General features: G+C 38.7%; 1 protein-coding gene across 5 annotated transcripts in view; it reads right to left on the bottom strand.

The window, feature by feature from the left end:
- The window catches only part of PRUNE2 (prune homolog 2 with BCH domain), a 144,457-nt gene that overhangs the window by 111,323 nt on the left and 12,145 nt on the right, over positions 1-20,989 (bottom strand). The window lies entirely within an intron of this gene.

Raw genomic sequence — 20,989 nt, 5'->3', positions numbered from 1 at the left:
TGTGGGATCAGACATGTTTCCTTGGCTTCACAGCTCCCAGGAAAGCCAAGAAACCTGGTTTTCATAAGAGACCCCGGTTTAGAACCCAAACTAGATCTCGCCCTTTAGCAGCCAAACATCAGATAAGCAGCTTCATGTGTATGTGGGAAAAGCTTTTGAAAACACTTCGCAGGTCTAATCAGAAAAAGAGTTCAAAAGAGCATGGAAATACACACAGCAAACTATACACAGCAAGATGCAGTTTTAATTTTCCCTTTTTCCTTTGCTTGCTGAAATCAGTAACCAGACAAAGTTTTTGACTGACTCCTCAGAAGCTGAACGCCCCCAGTGAAGCACTTGAAGTTGTTCTCACTTGAAAAGGGAACCAAGTCTCTTCTGCATTTAATAAACTTGAGAGCCTTCCAAACACAAGGAAAAGAACACAGACCAATTATGTGAAAGGAAAATATTCCAGGGAAGTGTCTACCTTCTTCATAATTGCACACACAAAATGTAAGATGATGTTTTTCTCTTGTGCACATCATTAATGTCAAGCTAGCTGCACAGAAACATTGCAGTTTGTTTTCTTCTAATGAGCTATGCCTCTTAATTTGAGAAACATCTGACTGATGGTAAGGTAGATGTTTCAGAACCAAATATATGCAATTAAACATTTTTGTTGCAGTACACAGGCTGATGTACTTGCTTGATATTCTGAATTAGGATTTTGGGTATCAAATAAAATGTTAACCAAATATATGCAATTAAACATTTTTGTTGTAGTACACAGGCTGATGTACTTGCTTGATATTCTGAATTAGGATTTTGGGTATCAAATAAAATGTTAACCAAATATATGCAATTAAACATTTTTGTTGTAGTACACAGGCTGATGTACTTGCTTGATATTCTGAATTAGGATTTTGGGTATCAAATAAAATGTTAATCTTTCAACAGAAGTATAGAATTAGTATCCTCAATAATTATAAATGTGCATTTTTTTAAAAACTAACCTTTTTTCTCTGTGTCTAATTTCACCTGTATCTGGTTATAAGGAAGAAACTCAATTCTTTGTACCTTATATGGAACCCAGCCATCAAAATACCTTCGGGTAATAAAACCAGGACACCTATTCTCCATTCCCTATGTACAGGGAAAGACAGCCAGCATTCTGAAGAGTACAGTGTCTGGAACAGATACATTCATTTCAGCTGTAGGTCTTCAGCAGCAATAAACTGTCTCAGTTTTCCTCTTTCCAATGTATCTGTTGCTATATTGTTCTGCAGCATATATTTCTGATTAATCTGTCACCCTAAAGAATGAAAATAAAGTTCATGAGCTCATCCTTTGTCAGTATTATTCAGTGTATAGAAGTCTTTTTCTTTAGGTTCATCATAACTGCAAAAAAATGAATGAACTGACAAATTGATTATTAAATCTACAAAGTCACCCACGTCTAGGAGCTCAGTGCAAACAATATAAAAAATTTCAAGCCATCTGATGCTGTTCTGTATCTACATGTTCTGTACCTATAGAAAAACTGCTTCTTATTGCTTACATTAAACAAAACACTATCCCATACAGAACTAGCAACAGTCATCTGAGTTTCAGTGATGAATGGCAGACCTATTTGTGTCATCAGGTACGTAAGTGTTCTCTTTTGAAAAATCAAGACATTTTTTGTGTTGTCTTTAGAATCCATTCTCCCAAGCACTAAAATCTGCACAGTTGTTTTTACAACTCACTTGATAGCTGTAGCTTTGTTAAACTCACATGTTAGCTCTAGCACTGTTACACAGGTATACTGCAACTCTAAAATCTGTAGAAAATCATGTGGGAGGAGAACCGCGAAAGATGGGAAACCATCTTTGTCTTAAAAACTGTTTAAAAGGAAAAGATGAATTCACATTTCTAAAAAAAAAAAAAACAACCAAAAAACCAACAAACAACCCATCATCTTTCACTCATTTGCATGTGCCCCCATGCTGCCACCCCCCCCCCCCCCCCGGCTTTATTAACTCTTCAGGAATGGAGACAGAATAATGACACAAAACATGAAAAAATTCAAGACTAAAAGTTTCTGAACCCTACACTTGACTTCTGAAGAAATGAGAAAAGCATGGCTGTACAAAGCAGAATGCAAAGAGAACACAGTGGGACAAGAAAGCTCTGGAGACCATCTCTTTGTAACGCAAACAGGCCAACTAGCCATTTAGGGACTGACTTTTTAAGTCCACCACACCAGAATTTCATCAACACATACAAACCATAACAGACCGTGGAAGGACAGGCCACCTCTTTGGACTATTCTCAAGAGCTTAACAAGAGCTCTGAGATAGAACTTAATAAGCTGATTTTTTCACATGACAGTAAGCAGGCTAACGGTGAGAGGGTGTATTTCTTCATCAGCCTGCCAACATACTATTCCTCTAAACAACTACTCATTTCCTCCAAAATATTTCTGCCCGAGACAGACATCTGGTTGAGGTAACCTGCTAGCTACTGCCAACTCTTTCCCAAAGCAAAGGAAATGAAAAACAAATTTCTGAAGACGTTCACGGGTTTCTGTTGCACACTGCCTTTCCCTGGTCACTTCAGAGAGGGCATATTTTTGTTTCATCCACTACAATTGGATATTTTAATGACTGTACTCTACCTGAGTAAGAATCTGTTCATTTGTATACAACTACCCCACTTCATTCCCTAATCTCTCATCTGCGACTTTTCGCAAAGTGTTTTTCGATGGAGTTTTTCTAAGAAAATGACAGCTGTTCTACTAATGTTAAAATACGAAGTCAACCTGTAAGCTGTCTTCATTAGTAATTCAAGTTTCTGTTTCACAGATTTCAAGGCCAAAATCGGCTAGAACAGCAAAGAAAGTCTGTACTTCATATTCTGGTGATGTAAGACATACCGATGAGAGAGAAGTGACAATTCACATCTTGTTTCACCAGTCTGAAGAATCTTCTTCACTAAATACAAGTGTGAAAGCGTGATTTTTGAAGAGGCACCTTCCAATACCAAATCATGTCTTACCAAACTAATTATTATAAATAAATTTATATTAATAAAGTTGTAGAATATGTTTGGACAGTTAATTCTTCCCGTAGTTCTGCAAATTCATAAAAGGAGTAAAACATAAAAAAACCAACCTAAAATTTCACTCTAATTACTACTACAAAGCACACGAAAATGTTTGCTATTATTTTCCTAAATTAAATCATGCTTTTTCTTAACAAATACTCTTATCCACATAAGTAATCTGTTCTCTCAAAGGCAAGTTGGATTCAATGATTCTTATGGGTCCCTTCCACTTGAGATATTCTACGATTCTATGATACATTTCTAAAAAAGAGCATAAATTTGATATAGGTGGAAATAGATCAGACTTGCAGACAATCTGTACCAGCCACTGTTAAGAAGTCCCACCCTAGTATCCGCATTCACATAGTTTGTGCCGTCCCATTAGAGGCAAAGTTAACAGGAAGATTAGAACCACTGGGCTAAACAGTAACTCCCCTGAGGACATGGATATAACTCCAAACCACAGACCATGAGCTACAGTCTGACAGCTGTCACATGCAAAACTGAGCAGCCAAGGACATTTACAGGGAAGTACATAAACAGGTACATGCTAGCCCTGACACAGCTCAGTACACTAAGAAGGAATTATTTATCTTCCCATTCCCCACTGATAACCACTAAAATAACTCAGTGACACATTAAAGATCACACATGCATAACCTACTCACATGGACAACACTTTCTACTGCAAGCTTCTTTATTATTTGAACTGAGTATTCATCTGATGCCAGAACCACAGACGATGTATTTATTACTCAAGACAGCTAGGTTTTCTCTCCCCCATTCTATTTTAACAGAGGAAACCCTGTACCAACAATGCAGATACTTTAGCTAAAGCTTAGCAATGACCACAGTGTTATACATGTGAGAGAGCAGGTGAAATATTGTTTCATCCCCCTGCTGGACAGACAATTTGAGATTTGTGCATTGGGTAACAGATCAACTCTGCTAAACTGCAGTGATAAAAACCTGAATGCTACTGCAGACATTCACCTTAGTACAAATAGGTGCTGTCTACCAATTCTACCACGGGACTATGAAAGCAACATTTTAAACCCTCAATCTGATTTGCAGCATCTTGTAAGCTGTAGAAGTCAGTACTTTCAGCATGATGTCACTGCCTCAGATAATCATTACTGGCAAAAAGACACCACCATCCATGGATAAAAATCATGAGATACTCCTTCAGGACCAACCAGGTCCCATAGTCTACTACCAAAACATTGCTTAATGCAACTTTTAAAGCAATCAGAAGCTAGCATGAAGGAGGGTGCTGACAGATCTGAAGTTACACTAAGAAGAATAACTGAATAAATTGTTATTAAAATGATGGAACCCTCAAAACAACCTTTGTTTTCATCTTCCAGGGCTCAAACCTGAACTTACCTACAATAATATAAGCAGAATCCTGCACAAAGCAAGTGTTCCCTGCGACAGGCTGTGGTTCTTCTGTATTTGGAACCATGGTGTGCTATCCCCCAATTCTCACATCAGGTAATGGTTCTCAGATCTTTCATAAGAAGTAGCATCCTCTCGCTCAGGTGACATCTTAGCTCTGACAGACTTATGCATAAAGTTTCCTCCGTTAAGTTGGCACCACCTCTTCTGAGGCTGAGGGAACTGTCTCCTCAGCTTCTACGTCTGCTTACGGTTCAGAAACCAACATGAAACCAGCATGAGCTGTTGTTGTGACCCGATCTCTTATCTATTTTTTTCTAAATATCAAGGCACTAGGTAGACCTTCCACTGACTGTTCTCACATACTGCTTTAATGATCAGTGATACTTTTTTTCACCTTTTGTGATCTCAGCTCTTCTGCTCAACTAAGCATAATTGTATTCTCTTTTCCTTCCTCTCTTGCAGGTCCAAGACAATTTCACCAGCATTTCCTCTCCCCATGTACAGCTCCCTGAATGACTTTTTAGTATCTTACCACTACTTATTAATAATAGCCTTCCAAAAAGTATACTCTCCATAAAAGCAACCCTGGAGTCTGCCATCCCAGGGCCACCCAAGCTTACTGTTTTCCTGATGGGTCTGAGACTGCTACCTCTTTCATCCTCTCAGGCAGTTAGTTTGCATAGTCTCCTGCTTGCTCATCAGCCAGCTATGAGAAAAGCAGGCATGTGGATGCGAGGCTTCCTCTTCCAGGTCTTTCCAAGCAAATACCCCAGCATAGAAGCCCACAATCATGAAGAAGATTTAGCTGCATAAACTCTGTGATACTTAGATGCAGTAAGACTAAAACATATTAACTCCTGCAGCTACCACAGCTAAATCTGAGAGGAATTATGAATTCTCAATAGCTCTAAGAATTAAAAAAATTAAGAGACTGATGATGAAAACTGGAACTCATAACGATCTTGCAAGACAAGAAATACTGGAGACCTCTTCTAGTATAAACGGGAACCCCTATAAAACACGGTCTCAACTACATGAGACCACTGATCTCTGTCAGTGCTGATAGGTTTTTGTTTAGCTAGATTAAAGACAAGTTGTAAAATGTATAAACACTGGATGCTTGGGATAAAATGACTTAAAGAAATGATGTGTCATTCTCAGATGGTATCAGTCAGGATAATTCAATTCAGATCAGGCTGGACAGATCAGCAGTCACTTACCATGCTAAAAAAAGAGATTTATAAACATTAAGCTACTTCTGCAATCTAGTAAGAGATCTCTTCCAATACTCTGATACTTACAGCAAAGAAACTCTTATTGGCCCAGTTTTGGTTTTATTCACCTAAAAGCATTAGCAGGGCAACTGTATCTTTAGGCAACTGTATCTTTATGCAACTGCAGTCAAAAATAACTTTCTACTGTTTCTTACCTGCCTCAAACAGCTGATTCATTCAATCATACTGCATATACTAGCAATCAGGTTTGTAAATCTTTGACTAGGATGTATTACTACAGCGATTCATGAAATAACCACATGCCAGTCAAAAAAGACAGTGTCTCTTCTTTTTTTCTTCTGTTAATACAGAAGCTGAAACGATCTTGCAAGACAAGAAATACTGGAGACCTCTTCCAGTATAAACAGGAACTCCTACAAAACACGGTCTCACTGTCTCAAGGCAAAAATTTTTGTTCTTCTCGCCCTCCTTCGTACACACACAGAGGCAGCCACACACACAGCTTTGCTTTCTCAGCCAGTTTATTTTTTGCCTCAACTACCACTGGATCTTCTGTCCTTCAACTGCAGCAAAATCACTGCATTTTGCTGCTGGCGATGAGACAGTACCTCTCAAGGATAGCAATTCTTTAAAGGAAGGAGCTATATAGCTCAATAGAAGCATATTAATGTAAGAGGAAGATGCAGAGATGCATAATAACGCAGCGTCAGACACAATTCTCAAAGTTTTATTCAACCTGGTGGCTGAAGCACTAACAGGGGAGCATGGCTGCACAGACATACTTAGCTTTCCTGGAAATGTATGGGGAAAAAGCCTGCCTGGACCAAGGACAAGCTGGTGACAAACACCGCAAGTGAGATTTTATATCACTTACTTACATGAGAGAGGATTTTCATACCTACTCATTACCTTTGCAATCCCTCTCCAACCCAGAGGCAGAACTTATTGAGTAGTCATTTTGGAGTATGTCTTGCATTTGCCTTATAGTATCAGGCATTATTATACTTCTATCAGCCTAAGGGCTTTTAAGTTGCTCATCTTTCTCCATTGTCGAAGAAATGGCTTTAAGCCAAGGCAAAGTTAATTGAGTATTTTATGCAAAATTCAAGTTAGTTTAATATTTCATAAGTCTTTTCACAAGAAAGCTTTTTTCTGGCCTGGAAAAAAAAATGGTCTCTCATCCTGGTAAGTCTTTGTTTTCCTTTATTTTTGAGGACAGAAGAAAAAACTATGATATTTCTCTGCCCCTGCAGTATCATTTATCATATACAGTATATAATATATTTTGTACTTTACTGTAACAGTTGTAAAAAAACATGTTACATAGTGGGTTCTTCCCTAAGGAACATAATTTAATAGAGAGAATCTTGAGTGTGCCATATTTTAATCACTACCTGTTGGATCTATATTGTACAATGTTGCTTTCCTTATGGATCAAAAAAACCCCACCTTTTACAGCCAACATCAATCCTACTAGCAGAATAAAGTATAATAAAACAAAAGGGCAATCTTCTAAATGCACACCATCTGCTTTTGTATGGGAGGCATAGTCTTACAAAAAAGACAAATGAAAGCGGAAGGGTTAAAAATTCAGTACCTTGGAAATGGCTAGACATGCATAAAATATCACCTGGTATTTTGTGTTGAGTAAGATCTATGACAATAGACTATGACTAGTCTATAACAAAGAGTAGGAAAAGGTCTTCACACCTTAGTTGTCATGCATATAGAGCTCACCTGGGGCCTAAATGATGCACATATTTCACCCAGCCTCACCTGCACTCCTCTCTCTGATGGTGACTGCACTTCCCACAGGAGGTTGAACATAGCCTTGTTGGACGAGCATTATTGGTTTTCTGAAGTTAATACCTTAAAAGCCATACTTTAGAGCCAAGAGCTTGCTAAAGAGAGTTTTATTTAGAAATGCCATTTCCCAAAATCACACTGCTCCACAGAAGCATGCTGATCCTTCAAAAGTAATAATGGAAATGAGGCAGGTTAACTATCTGGCATGCCAGCCAGGCAAGGAAGTCTTGTCCCTAGATCGTTCCTGTAATTTCCACAAAACAAAAGCTCTCTTTTCCAGTCATCTCTAATCAAGAATTGGCACGGTCAGCTATTGCTGCTGAGAACTCAGTTCAGTATTCCTGTATTACCAACAGGCTCCGATTTGGCATTCTGCAGACAAACTTCACACTGTTCAAGAAAGAATTCCTACCGACTGCAAACATCTACTCTCTCTTCACTTTCAATTAACTTTACAGAATGTAACTGCATGCAAGTCTGCTCTGCCTGTCCTTTAAACATCTTCTCTCTAAGCTATGACATACATTTATTCACACTGAGAAAAATAAAAACTATCAATGGTTTCCTATGTGCAATTTTCATCCAAAAAAGAATAGTTGGAGTAACTAAATAATGCAGAGATGCCACTTAAATATCAAAAGCACCACCACAGAATTAAAAACATCAATCAAAACCTTGTTGGCTCCTTTTAAAATTAATTTGTCCCATTGATTGGTTTGGCATTGATTTTCCACCACTTTGCATAAGCTTTACATGTTCACACTCTCTTGCTTCTCCAACTTTTTGCCTTTAGGGCCAGCTTTTGAGACACCACTTGTGCTGGATCATGGGGTTTAAGTACGCAGTACACCCAACAGTATCTAGTTTTCGAAATGGGTTACACATGGGGTACACGTACATGCCCACGTTCACACACATTTTGGAAGCATGACTCCGGCACCACACGTTTTGATCCGAATTTTGCTCTTAACAGTAGAGATAAAATTCCCATTAAGTCAGACAGGTATTAAATATGCTTTGCCTTAGGGAATTAAAGAGACCTACTTTTTTATGATAAAAGATTAACAAAATGAGGAGGGGAAAATCTGACTTAAATGACCTTAGGCTCAGTAAAGGTATTGCAGTGCTCTTCCTGCCAAGACAAAATAGGATATACCCTTGCATGGCTGAAAAAAGAAAATGCAGCAGAACGATTATTTAACCTTGAATCAGCAGTAGTTCAACAGCCTGTCAATAGGATTCTCTAACATAGAAGTGATTGAAGTAAAAATCAAAGTTCCCCTCTTCCTTTTATGCTGCATTAACTCATTTGTTAATCAAACTGATGTGTTCTATGCAGGACTAGAACTCTCACTATACTAATAACTGAGTGTTAGCAATACAGCATAAGCAATTCAGCTCTGCAAGAGAACAAGTTATATTCCTATTCCAGGTCATCTTTAGTGTCTGAAGCCAGTCACAGCAGGTATTTGAATTTTCAGCTCAAGTTACATGACTCCTCTACCCCACTTGCCACTAAACATGCAAAGGTGAGACTGGGATGCCTATCAGTTTACAGGACTTGATAGTATTCATCTCCTTTGGGAATTGTTCGCCTTACTATAGGATCAAGGTGTCCCCTGAGATATTAAAAACAAATTAGTTAAAAGTAGGGAGCACGTTTACCTGAGGAGCAGAGTGCCCCTGCCACATTAAGTGTATCAGTTCTGTAGGTGCATCAGGAGATGACTGGTGACTGGTAGCAATAATCCCCTACATCATACACTGCAGAAGCTGAATGAATTACAGAAAGCAAAGAGAAAGTGCACTGGAGAAAAAAGGATATTTTTTTTTTTTTTTGGTGAAGGCAAGAGAATTCAACTCAAATAATACTCATTTACCTGACTCTGTCACAGACCGACCGTCTAACCTCACAGTGTTTAAGCTTAGCTTCTTCTCGGAAATGGTGGAAGCAACTTTGCAACTGAGAATAAATCTGCCAAGAGTTAGGCGTCACTTGGACGCTGTGCTGTACAGGGGCCTTTGGAGCTGAGCTTCATGTTTCTTAAGTCAGTGTAGCCCTTAAGTGATATGCATCAACTGGAGACCATACCCTGAAGGGAGCCAGCAGCCCAGCAGGAATACCATTAGTGATCATATAATGAGACTGAATTTTCTATGTTTATATATGCACAATATATAAACAGGTTCTACTCTGTTCTTTATTTTAATTGTACCATCTTGCAATCTCAATGTTTCTTCTAGATCAGGGGTCCTCAAACTACGGCCCACGGGCCAGATACGGCCCCCCAGGGTCCTCAATCCGGCCCCTGGTATTTACAGACCCCCCCCACCCACCCCCCTGCCGGGGGTTGGGGGGGGAAACCAAGCAGCCGCAGATGGCTGCCTGCCGCTGCATCCGCGCGCCCGCCCCCCGGTTAAAAAGTTTGAGGACCCCTGTTCTAGATTTTTATCTATGTGCTATAGGTATTTCTGAGCATTGCACTTCAATACAAACATGTATAGCTCCATTTTCACATTTGCATTTTGTTTCAGATCGTCTGTGTAAACTTCTCCTATTCATCATGAACTGTATTTTAAGTGATTCAAGACAAAGCAAGTAGTCCATGCTAACAATAAAACATACACCATCTTCCCGTCAGTGACTTATCCTGAAATGTATTACACACATTCTGTTGAGAATGATAAAATCATAGCTGGAAGAAAGATCAGGAGGCCAAAGTCACTTTCAATTTTGCCTTTGTTCAACAGGTTTTTGCCATACTGTAATTATAAAATATCTTCGGCTTTTTAACCACTCTCTGTGAAGACTGCCTCAAGAAAAATGCAAGTTTGGTTTGATTTATTTTTTTTTTTACTTTAGTATTATTTTAGTCACAATTCTTTTTCCACACAGAAAATGAGAAACCAATTAAAAAGTACTCCTCTGCTGTCCTTTATGCCTGCTGCAAACACCATTCCCCAAAAGAATTTTTCCCAAAGCCCTTTCTTATTATTGGCAGCTTTTTTGCCATGAGGGAAATCTATTATTGTAACGTGTTTAGGTCCAAGTGTTTTTGTGAGGGATAGATGGGCTGACTTACTGCAGAAACTCAGCACAGATTAAAAATTACCTTGCAACACCATGCTTCTTAGAGAAATGACAGTACACCAAGAAATAAACATTCAGCATGAAACAACTTTGCAAAAACAATCTACTTTTTTTATTTGAGGTGTTATGAGAATAGAAGCATATGCTCCATTACGAGAAAGCACTGCCTTTTTACTCGTATACTAATTGGTTATGTCTATACTGTTTAGATCCTGAATTGCTCTCGACATAATACTAATACCAGGGTATTACATATGAACAAGAGAAAACGCATAATCACATTCTTGTATTACTTTTAACATGCATACGCTTTTAAGCATATGCCTAGTTACTAATAAACTTTGAACTTGCTGCCTTAATGTCTAATACTCTTTTTTATATTGGTGACATTAAAACGGCAGAAATTTGGAATTTATTTAGTAAGTTAGGCTGGGTTCATGCTAGGGTCAGGAGAGATATGGTACTTCTTGAATCCACACACAAAGGATGCAATCCATACATCAGAAGTCTCCATGTACTGAGTAACCCTCGTTCTCTCATCATTTAGGCTGCATCCAAGTTTCCAGTCTGCTCATGAAATCCAAACAGGTTCTTAATTACTATGACCCACTAAACACTTCCTGGACCCGTGTGAAACCACCTCTGTTAATTTGTCTCAGCAAGAAATCTAGTTCAGCTGTTATCCACCATGACACACCCTCCCCTCCAGCCCCATCAAAATCCCAACATCTGCATCAACGTAGCTGAGCTCCATCCTTCACCCACACTGAGATGACTGGAGACTTCCCAGACAATCGTTTTCTCTTTTGGACTGGCTGTCTTCTGCCAGAGCAGAATCAGGGTAACAATGCAGTGCTGACACCTCCAAAGTCAGACACATGAGATTCAGGGGTTGATCCTGCATTCAGCTAATCAGCTGATTATTATTATGATGAAACATCAGCTAATGACAGTGCATTTCTTCAAAAATCAATAATCTTCGACTATCATGTATTTTGCCTTTTCTGCACTCCATGTTCCTACGCGCATTCCCCTCTTGTGATGTCAAACATTCTCCACAGACTTTTCCAGATTGCTCTTAGGTGACTAAAGTATGTTTCAGGATAAACATTACCCAAAATGTTTTCTGAATCAGACTTCCCCATCTATCCTTGAGGCATTAAGAAGGCAGTCAAACATATTTCCTTGATACAATTTAGCTCACTGCAGATTTTTGCTGTGTTTTAAGCACACTATTGACTGCATTAAGTAACCTCATAATCACATTTAAAGGCTTAGTGATCTAGTGCCACCAATGTACTAAAATATATGATAACAAATGCAGTCAGCATTTTCCATACCATATGCTTGTAAATGTTATTCTGCAGGGAACCAATTAAAACTATGGAAAATTTGGAGCACAGACATATGGAACAAAACAAAGCAACTTATCTTGTCACCATGGTGCTTGCTCAGTACATCGATTAGGGAATGGTGATATTATAGGACAAACAAATGCCACTTTAATTAAAGTGTGCTGAAAGGCAATATACAGTGGTGGTGTAAAACATTTATTTTTGCTGTGTTGGTGTTAGTTTCCCTTCTAATGAGATAGAACAGGTAAAATACACTCCAATAAAAAGAAAAAAATCCACAAATGTTGTTATTTGAAGAAATGCAATACTAGTCCTAACGTACCGAAACATTTCTTTTAACGTTCAATGAGAAAAGGGCAGAAACTGAAATGGATTGATTTGGTCTCAGGGAAAACATTTTAAATACTGCTAAGGACATAAGATTTTCCAGGAAAAAAGTAAGTTTGAGCAGGACTTCTTTCTTAAATGTCTTTCTATGAAAATGTAGTGCATCAAGCAAAACACTGAATCTAATCCTTGTATTTGTCCAGCACCAATGACAATGGAAAAATAGAGGAAGAACTGTAAGAAATCACAATCACTTTGAAAAATGTCCTCCAAAGGAAGCAAAAAGTTACCAGAAGCTAGAATCATGATTATCTGCTACAACTGGAACAAGCTGGGAAAGATCTATAGGAGAGAATATGCTCAAATCGGCATTTCCCATTTCTTCTTGCACTTCAGAATTCAACACTGCAATAGTTAACTGTCTCACAGAGCACCACAGTGCCCATTACAAAGATTCCCAAAAAACTAAGAACCTAGAGGTTATATACTGTGGGTAAGACTTCTGCCTTATTCATGTACAGTGCCAATGACACCTTGAACTGACATACAGATGATGACACTGCAAACAATATTTACAGTGATTATTATTATTGCCCCTCTGAATCACTGCTCCATTTCACGTTATTTTGTCTTGACGTAGAACATATGCACAACTGAGACATGTTTTAAATTTAATGCACTAGGACAATTGGTACGGGAAAAAAAAAGAACAAATTATCTTCCTTCTGCTTGTCATCACAGTAATGTTCCAGCACAGCCAAGATCTGTCAAGAACCGCAACATAATAAACACATATTCCTCATACAGAGCTATAGTCGGATTGTCACTGCAGCTACCAAAAAACTCCACCTTGAACAGAGGTGAGAGCTTCTGAGACTTTACCTGGCACAGTAGTTAGTTTCATCTCATAAAAGATAGGTTATACAGAGAAGAACTACAGAGTATACAGTATTAAAGATTATCTCGATGGCGAGCATATCAACTACTGCTTTAGAAGTATGAAAAATAACAGACAAAATCACTTGAAGTGTAATTACAAAGTAAATCAAAGCACTGTTTATATTACAAAGCTATAAAACAATTCCTTTAAAGATATGTTATGCCATTTGTTTCTTTTGAAAAATTTGTCAAGCATTAACAGAGTATGAGAACAAGGAACACAGCTAAAAGGGCTTTTTTTGTTTAAGGTTTGGCTGAATTTCTTCCATTTTAATTAAGGTTTTCACAACACATTATTTCAAAATTTATTAAGAGGAGAAGACAGTAGATACAAATTGACAAATTCACATATAAAGAGACATCAATGACTGATTAAGTAAGGCATCCTCTTCAATAATAGTTTTGCTGAATCCCCTCAGTTAACACCAAAATGGGCAATTCATTACCCCGGCAAATCTGTTACCCTAGCTAATTCAAAAGACAACAAATATTTTAGAAAAAAACATGGTTATGACAGAAAAATTACATTAATATTTCAACTTTACCTTTCAACTGGCAGATCAACAATATCTTCTAGTTTATATTTAACCCACTACGATATCTTTATAATCTATGGAAAGCACTAATAGATGTGTCCTCCTCCACAGAGGGGCTTGCTTGATTTTGCTCAAGAGTCAAGCTCTTGGTTTTCAATGGAAGAGCATGCTGTCAGGAACAGCAGCATCCATTGATTTCTGTGCCTGCTGTAGTTAAGAACAAAGGGGTCCAAAGATAAGGAGTCATATTTAAGCTAGCGAAGAACAGGCTTCCTCTCAGGCTAATACCTTATTCCACCAAATCACAGAGCTCTAAACTTGCTTGCAGTGATTCTGAAGGTAAAAAAAAAAAAATAAAATTGAGAGCACACTGACAGAAGTCCTTAAATCTTGGGGAGGGGCACGCATGGACCCAACAGAACAACAACAACCACCAAAAAACAACAAACAACAACCAAACCTAAGTACACAAAAGGGACTTATTGCAAGCCAAAATACCTGATGCACAAGACTCATCACAGCAGCCAGACCCACTGTTTTCTACTGTTCAAGTCTGCAAACACTGGTAGGGCATTTAGAATTTGCTTGTAATTAAACCCTACGTTAGTGACCAGCAACACAACATACTCCATCACATGGACATTTATTATGTACCAATAATGCAATTCCCGTGTTTCCAAGCTACAGGAATGCTGCAACACATGAACTAAATTTCCTCGGTATTCACAAGGTGTTCAAGGTGTTAGGAAAAGGAATTCATCACAATTGGAGATACTGACAAGCATCTAGTTAAACACTTGTCAGAACAAGAACAGTGGTAAGATTAGAAACCGGTGATGATTTTATGGCTTTGCAGTGTCAGGTCACCCTCTGTTCTCAATCTGACATTTCTTTAGCTTATTATTTCTGCTTAGTTAATTGCATAAATCTCAACAGACCAGAGGACTATTACACAGCATTTTATGTAATAGAAGCATTTTGCACTGGAAGAACAAGAGAAGTAACTATGTGTAGCTTGCTTTCCCTCACATAGGAAGCATGTGCTGGCCTTGTACAGCTGTTGAAAGGGTATCTGTTCAGCATAAACAGAATTAGGGAAGTCTGTTAAAAACAAACAGGGCATAATTCTTTCTTTTCTTCTACCAGCTAAGTAAAACAGTATTTTTTCTCAGGATCAAGGAGGATAAGGTATGATGGCCACATATTTATATGCAGTTGTATTTGAATATTTAATCTCCGGCTCTAGATGGAGTTCATATGTATAAATACCAAAATATACTTGGCACTCCTGAATAAAAGAAGCACATCAGGCCTTGAAAGAACATACTGACTTGAAAGACATTTGAGATATTCCGCTACATAATTACTCAACAGATAAGCACACTGTTTAATTTTATACAAGGACTAACCCACAGAGGCTTTGTGACTTGAGTCATGTATTACAGGCACAGCAATATATGAGAAGCAAATTTTGGGAATGAGATCTACTGATAAAAATAGTCTGTAATGGCTATCAGAGGAGATCCATGTCCACTTGCTGAAGCTGTATGATTATTGCATTCCTGTGATTTTAAAACAAGTCTTAGAAATACATTGTATATGATTTCTATCAATTTGGGAAACGAGGATGCTAATAATTATGGTAGTTAAGTGTCACAACTAGCATCAAAATAGAAAGTTTAACGTGTATTTAATTTTTTTCTTTAAAAAAGTATACAAGATACAGAGATAGCAACATAAATACATTTCAACAACAGCATGACATAAAATACCTGTTTTGTTATGAACAGTGTACTGTGAACCACTTAGGCTGTGCAACATGCTTATGTTAATATTAGCATGAAAAACTGCAGTTTTTACTCTGCTGACATTTAGTATGTGAAATTAATTAACGTGATGCAAAGTGATAGCTGTGCTTAACAGTAAGAGAAAACAACTCAAAACACCAGGTAAAATGCGTGACATGGGGAAAGTTTGTAACACAGTTTAATAAAATCTATACCCAACTGCTCCTCATGAATGCAACTGTTTTCAGGAATGCTTCAGCATAAAAATTAACATTCAGAGAATGTAGTAGAAAATATCTAAATGACAAAATATCTTCATTAATACATAACCCCCTCAGAAAAAAATTACAATCAGATTTGGAAATCTGAGTGCTTTGCAAACAGCAGGACACAGAAGACAGATATCCCTGTCTAAGCACCTCCTTCATCCATCACGGCTAATGATACCAAAAACATGGCAGTCAGTACCCAAAAATGAAACTAGCAGAGACCCAGCATAAATATTTGAAATGGAAAGGAGGGGGGGGGGGAGCAGGGAGGGAAAGGCAAGACATTTCAAAAATTCTGTCCAAAGCAAACCTAGCAGCATAGTATTGTTCCCAGGTACGAAATATTATTGCTCCCAGATACAAAAGTGCCTTTTTTAAACATTATCCAAGTGCAACTGATTCTCCAAATACCACAGATCTGACATTAACACCAATTAGAGTGCAAACTGAACCTCAAATTAAAGTTGCAGAAAGAGCATGAAGCTTGGCAGCTCTCTGGAACAGTATTGGTAAGTTTCTCCTGTTTCCTCCAGAGTATCTTTGGTCTTGCCGCAAAGTGCTGAGCTGTGCTACTGTTACTGACTCAATGTCTTATTATTGATCTCAGTAAAGATACTTTGCCCTTTCTTCAAAGTATACTGTACAAATTACAACTTAGCCAAGCTCCCATCTCCCAAATTACCAAAAGTACAGACTTAACTTTTCACTCCTAAATGTCTTTTACCATTTAAAATATTCCCTACATTTTATGGTTTTCTAGATTTACACATTTCTATGAAGAAAAAACCCTAAATTTAAATGTCTGTGATGGGACAAGGTTACAGTAACCTCTATGGGCACAGTTTTATTTTAACTTGAATTACAGATAACAGAAGTGCCCACAGGTATGAACTTTGGACACTTTGCATGTCAGGAACTGGTGTGTGCACATACATGCTTATGTAGGCATGGTGGCTACATTCAGTAGGACAGAGTATCTGCATATCCTCCTGTTTAATAACCTGGAATATAAGACAACTATTTCTATATAAGTTTATAAGACTTCAAATGTGAGGAATACCTGCTTAGGAATTAACACTTCATGTAGAAGTTGTGTACAAACGGAGGAGGGATCCTGTTTTCCATCCCCACCTAAAAGACTGTATGGTCAGTCCTCTGCACGTTTGCTCCATTCTCCTCACTACCAGCACATGCAGAACTAGAACTAAATACACCCAGCTCCACTCCCACCCTTCTACTGGTTTCCTGGCACAGCAGCTATGTGGGCCTGAGGACAGGGACAAAAAAAAAGTATCCCACCTGACTTACTGAGCACATTTACCTTACAGACTATCATTAACTAAAAAGAACACATTGACTGATACTCTGTGTCTTCCTTTTTCTCCCCACTGATGCCAAGTCCAATTCAAGGATATGGTGCTAATGTCTGTAATTAAAAAGCAGATGATAAAGAGCTAAAACCAGACTTGTGGATTCTTTCCTCCCCCCCAGACCAACTATCAAATCTGTATCGGCATCTTTATAAGGGCTTACCAGGAAAAAGACCCAGTTACTACAGCTCAGTGGGTCTGAGCTATTTTAAAGTTTATATATGTTGATTTACATTAAATGCCCTCAGAAACATTTGCAATTATGTAAAACTGAGCCCCTGAAATTAATACCTTCCAACAACAGTAACTAAAGATTGCAAACAAAGAATGTAAGTGTAAGGAAGGGAGGAAGTTTTCAAGTTATTTAGATCTGTGTCAGAACCAGGAACCAAATTTCACACTTCTGCATTCAATAAATAATGTCTTTCATATTATCACTCTACTTCTCACTTTTTTTTTTTTTTTTTTTTTTTTTTTGGGGGGGGGGGGGGGCGGTTTCCACTGCCTGGTCTTGACCCTGTCTCACTCTGCAATCATTTCAAATAAAGTTCCATGATTTCCAGCAAGCTATGCCTAACTTAAAAGTGTCAGACCACAAAATTGTTCAAAACAGTACTCAGTGTTAATGCACACCGACAGAACAGGGCTTGCAAGTACCCAAGTATTCTGTAAAGACACATGAAGCACAACAGAATTTCCTTGCCCTGCCTGTTACCTATTCTTAACACACTTTTGGTTATTTTTCTTATTACAGCACTGGTTTCTTACTCTCAGTGCATACAACACTCTTCTGTCTGATATCTATCAATCTAACTCACATCAAATTATCACAAAAATGGGTAATGTGTTAAGGGGTCCTCAAAACAAATACAATAGCATAATACTCTTCAAAAAAAGGAATATTTGAATTAGGAAGCATGCCACTCCTTAGCTTCTCTGGACTGTCATAGATGAATAGCCCATTGTGAGGCCTAAATCTTTTTAACTTTAAATAAACGATCTTTCATCTATAGCTGTGTACAGTGTCGGTGACATCCAGCCACCTGTTCTGTTTACTGGAGCTGTGGATTCTACTGGGATCTCTGGGGGAGGGAGCTTACCTCTCTTTCCTGTTAAAAGTGACAGTCAGTTGACTTGAAATGCTTTCTCAAGAACCTATGATGCTCTAAATGTACCTGTTAATGACATACTAATATCCAGCCTTGAAAATACACATAAATACATGTAAAATTATGACTACATAGAAGAACAGATCTATTTTAGATTTTGTACAAAAGCTTGCAAAAAATGTGTTAACTATATTTCTTTTAGTTTCCAAGGAAAAACTAAAAGCTCCTCCGATTTCACAGAATCCTAGATTATCTTAAGTTGGAAGGGACCCATAAGGATCATCAAGTCCAACTCCCTGCTCCTCACAGGACCACCTATAACTACACCATATGACTCAGAGCACCATCCAGACACTCCCTGAGCTCTGACAGGCTTGGTGCCATGACCGCTTCCCCGGGGAGCCTGTTCCAGTGACCCACCACCCTCTCAGTGAGGAACCTTTTCCCAAGATCCAGTCTGAACTCCCCTGCTGTAGCTTCACTTCATTTCCTCGTGTCCTATCGCTGGTCAGCAGAGCGAGGAGACCAGAACCTCCCTGTCTGCTGCCCCCCCTGAGGAAGCTGTAGACTGCCATGAGGTCACGCTTCAGCCCTCTCTTCTCCAAGCTGAACAAACCAAGTGACCTCAGCTGCTCCTCCAAAGTCTTGCCCTCAAGGCGTTCAAATTCTTCTTTCAAATCGAAATAGAGCATTAAGAGTACTTTGGTTCTTGAACAGTTTTTGTCAGAAAGGCAAAAGCTATAGTATACAATAGAGGCACAGGGAAAGTCTAGTTTTCCCTTTCTTTACAGGTGTAAACTTACCTAAGAGGACAGTATTTCTCATACCTATGAAAGACACCAGCCAGACCAGCCTTATTCAGCAAGGTCTCCACCCCTGTCACCTCAGGAATTTTCTTCACATCTCAACAATTTCTAGAAGAAGCCTCCCTAGAGATTACTGGGGAATACACCACACTGCATCCCCTTGCATCCCCCAAGCTTGACACCAGTTATACTTGTTGGGAGATGCACTACAGCATGCATACAAGTGCACGTACGTGCATGTGCATGCACCAAACACAGACACCGTGCTGCAGCTGGTTCAGAGCAATTTCAGAAATGGCCCTCAGCCGCACACTGTGCTCAGGTTTAGGCACTTAAGGCAGACAGCTCTGCCCAAGGGCTCCCTAGTCCATTAACCCACTTGCAGAGAGAGAGGGTTTGTGTTTCTCTCTGTGCATGCGAGCGACAGATAGAGTGAGTGTGCAAAGAAGTGAACTAGATGAAAGTGGTACTTTAATAACATGAGCTAAGTGAAAACTGGTAAGGCTGGGATGTCAAGCTGGACAACTACATTCAGTGTTTACACCTTCCTTCAGATTTTCCCTATCTTGGCTTCTTTTCTTTTGCTAACATATATGCTCTCTACCTAAAGGATCTATGCAGTCACTTTGGAAACATTAAAATCCAAACCGCTACCTTAAAGTGAGTCTCATGTTTTCACAATGTAATAAATCTGTAAAAAACATTTTCATGCATCTGACAGAGATGTCTTCACCTTCCAATGCCTGGAGTGCAATCTGTTAGATCACCTTTTAAGCTTTCAAATTGGACAGAACAGGTCAGATTACTACTCCAGCTGTAACTTTTGCTACTGTACCACAGGGTTGCTGTGTCAGTTCAGAACAATGCTACGGAAATGCTGCGTTTTTCCTGCTTTCTGCCATAAGCCTAGCAATCCTTAAGCAGAATTCCTTGTCTCTTAATTACCCATAAGGTTTATTTGTATAACCACTTCTGATTTATGGAAGCAAAGAGTAGATTCTGCTCTTACAGACTGACGTTAATTCAGCATCAGTAATTATTATCTGGTTGAGAAAGAAGCAGCTAGATTTTAATCACTACTTAATACGGCAACTAACCAGGCTGCTTTTTCTACAACAGCACCAAAGAGCACTAATCTAAGATCAGAAAAACTGAAACATGCAAAAAATTAAAATGAGTATCTAACTAGCTTAAAAGGTAAGTGATTAAGCACTCAGTTAACAATGGAGGATACATAAGGATAATTAAGTGGGGCTAGAAAGATTCAGAAGTCATTTCACATCTTGTCTGGCATCCTCACTTACTTTCCAGTGGAGCAAAATGCAAACAGAAATAACTCAGAGGCAGACAGGACGAACTGTCTGGTCATCTACCAATGGACAGCATGTCGTAGGGTAGAACAGTGAATGGCAGTTCATAAACAATCATATGTCAAAAGTCTAACGTATCATAAGCACTGTAAGACACTCAAAAGAACCAATCTGTACCTCATTGCTTGACTCAAAAGGAAATGACAAACTGCAACATAACAAGCACCTGTGGAGAACCACGAAGTACTTACACTACAGCATGCTGAAACTGTTGAAATTAATCAGAGACTCTACTAGTTTTACACGCATTGGTACGTATGCCCCCACTCCTGTGGCACAGCAATATCGTGGCTCTGACTACTGAATATCCTACTGGCAGGAAAGGAGAGAGAGCAGACAGAAAACAAGAGAAAAAAAAGGAAAAAAGGGAAGAAATTAAATATATCTTCGGAAGCTACAAAGCTGAGAAGAAACGGAAGCAAGAAGGTAAGTACACCTGCTTATTGCTGCCTGCATTAAAACAGTGCGTATTTATATTTAGTGCTCCATTTTAACCCACTGAAACCAGTCTTTTCTGTTTTCCTC

Source organism: Falco rusticolus, chromosome Z (assembly GCF_015220075.1).
Source record: "Falco rusticolus isolate bFalRus1 chromosome Z, bFalRus1.pri, whole genome shotgun sequence".
NCBI classification, from domain to species: domain Eukaryota; kingdom Metazoa; phylum Chordata; class Aves; order Falconiformes; family Falconidae; genus Falco; species Falco rusticolus.
The sequence above is the reverse complement of the archived record's forward strand: the minus strand, read 5'-3'. Positions and strand labels throughout refer to the sequence as shown.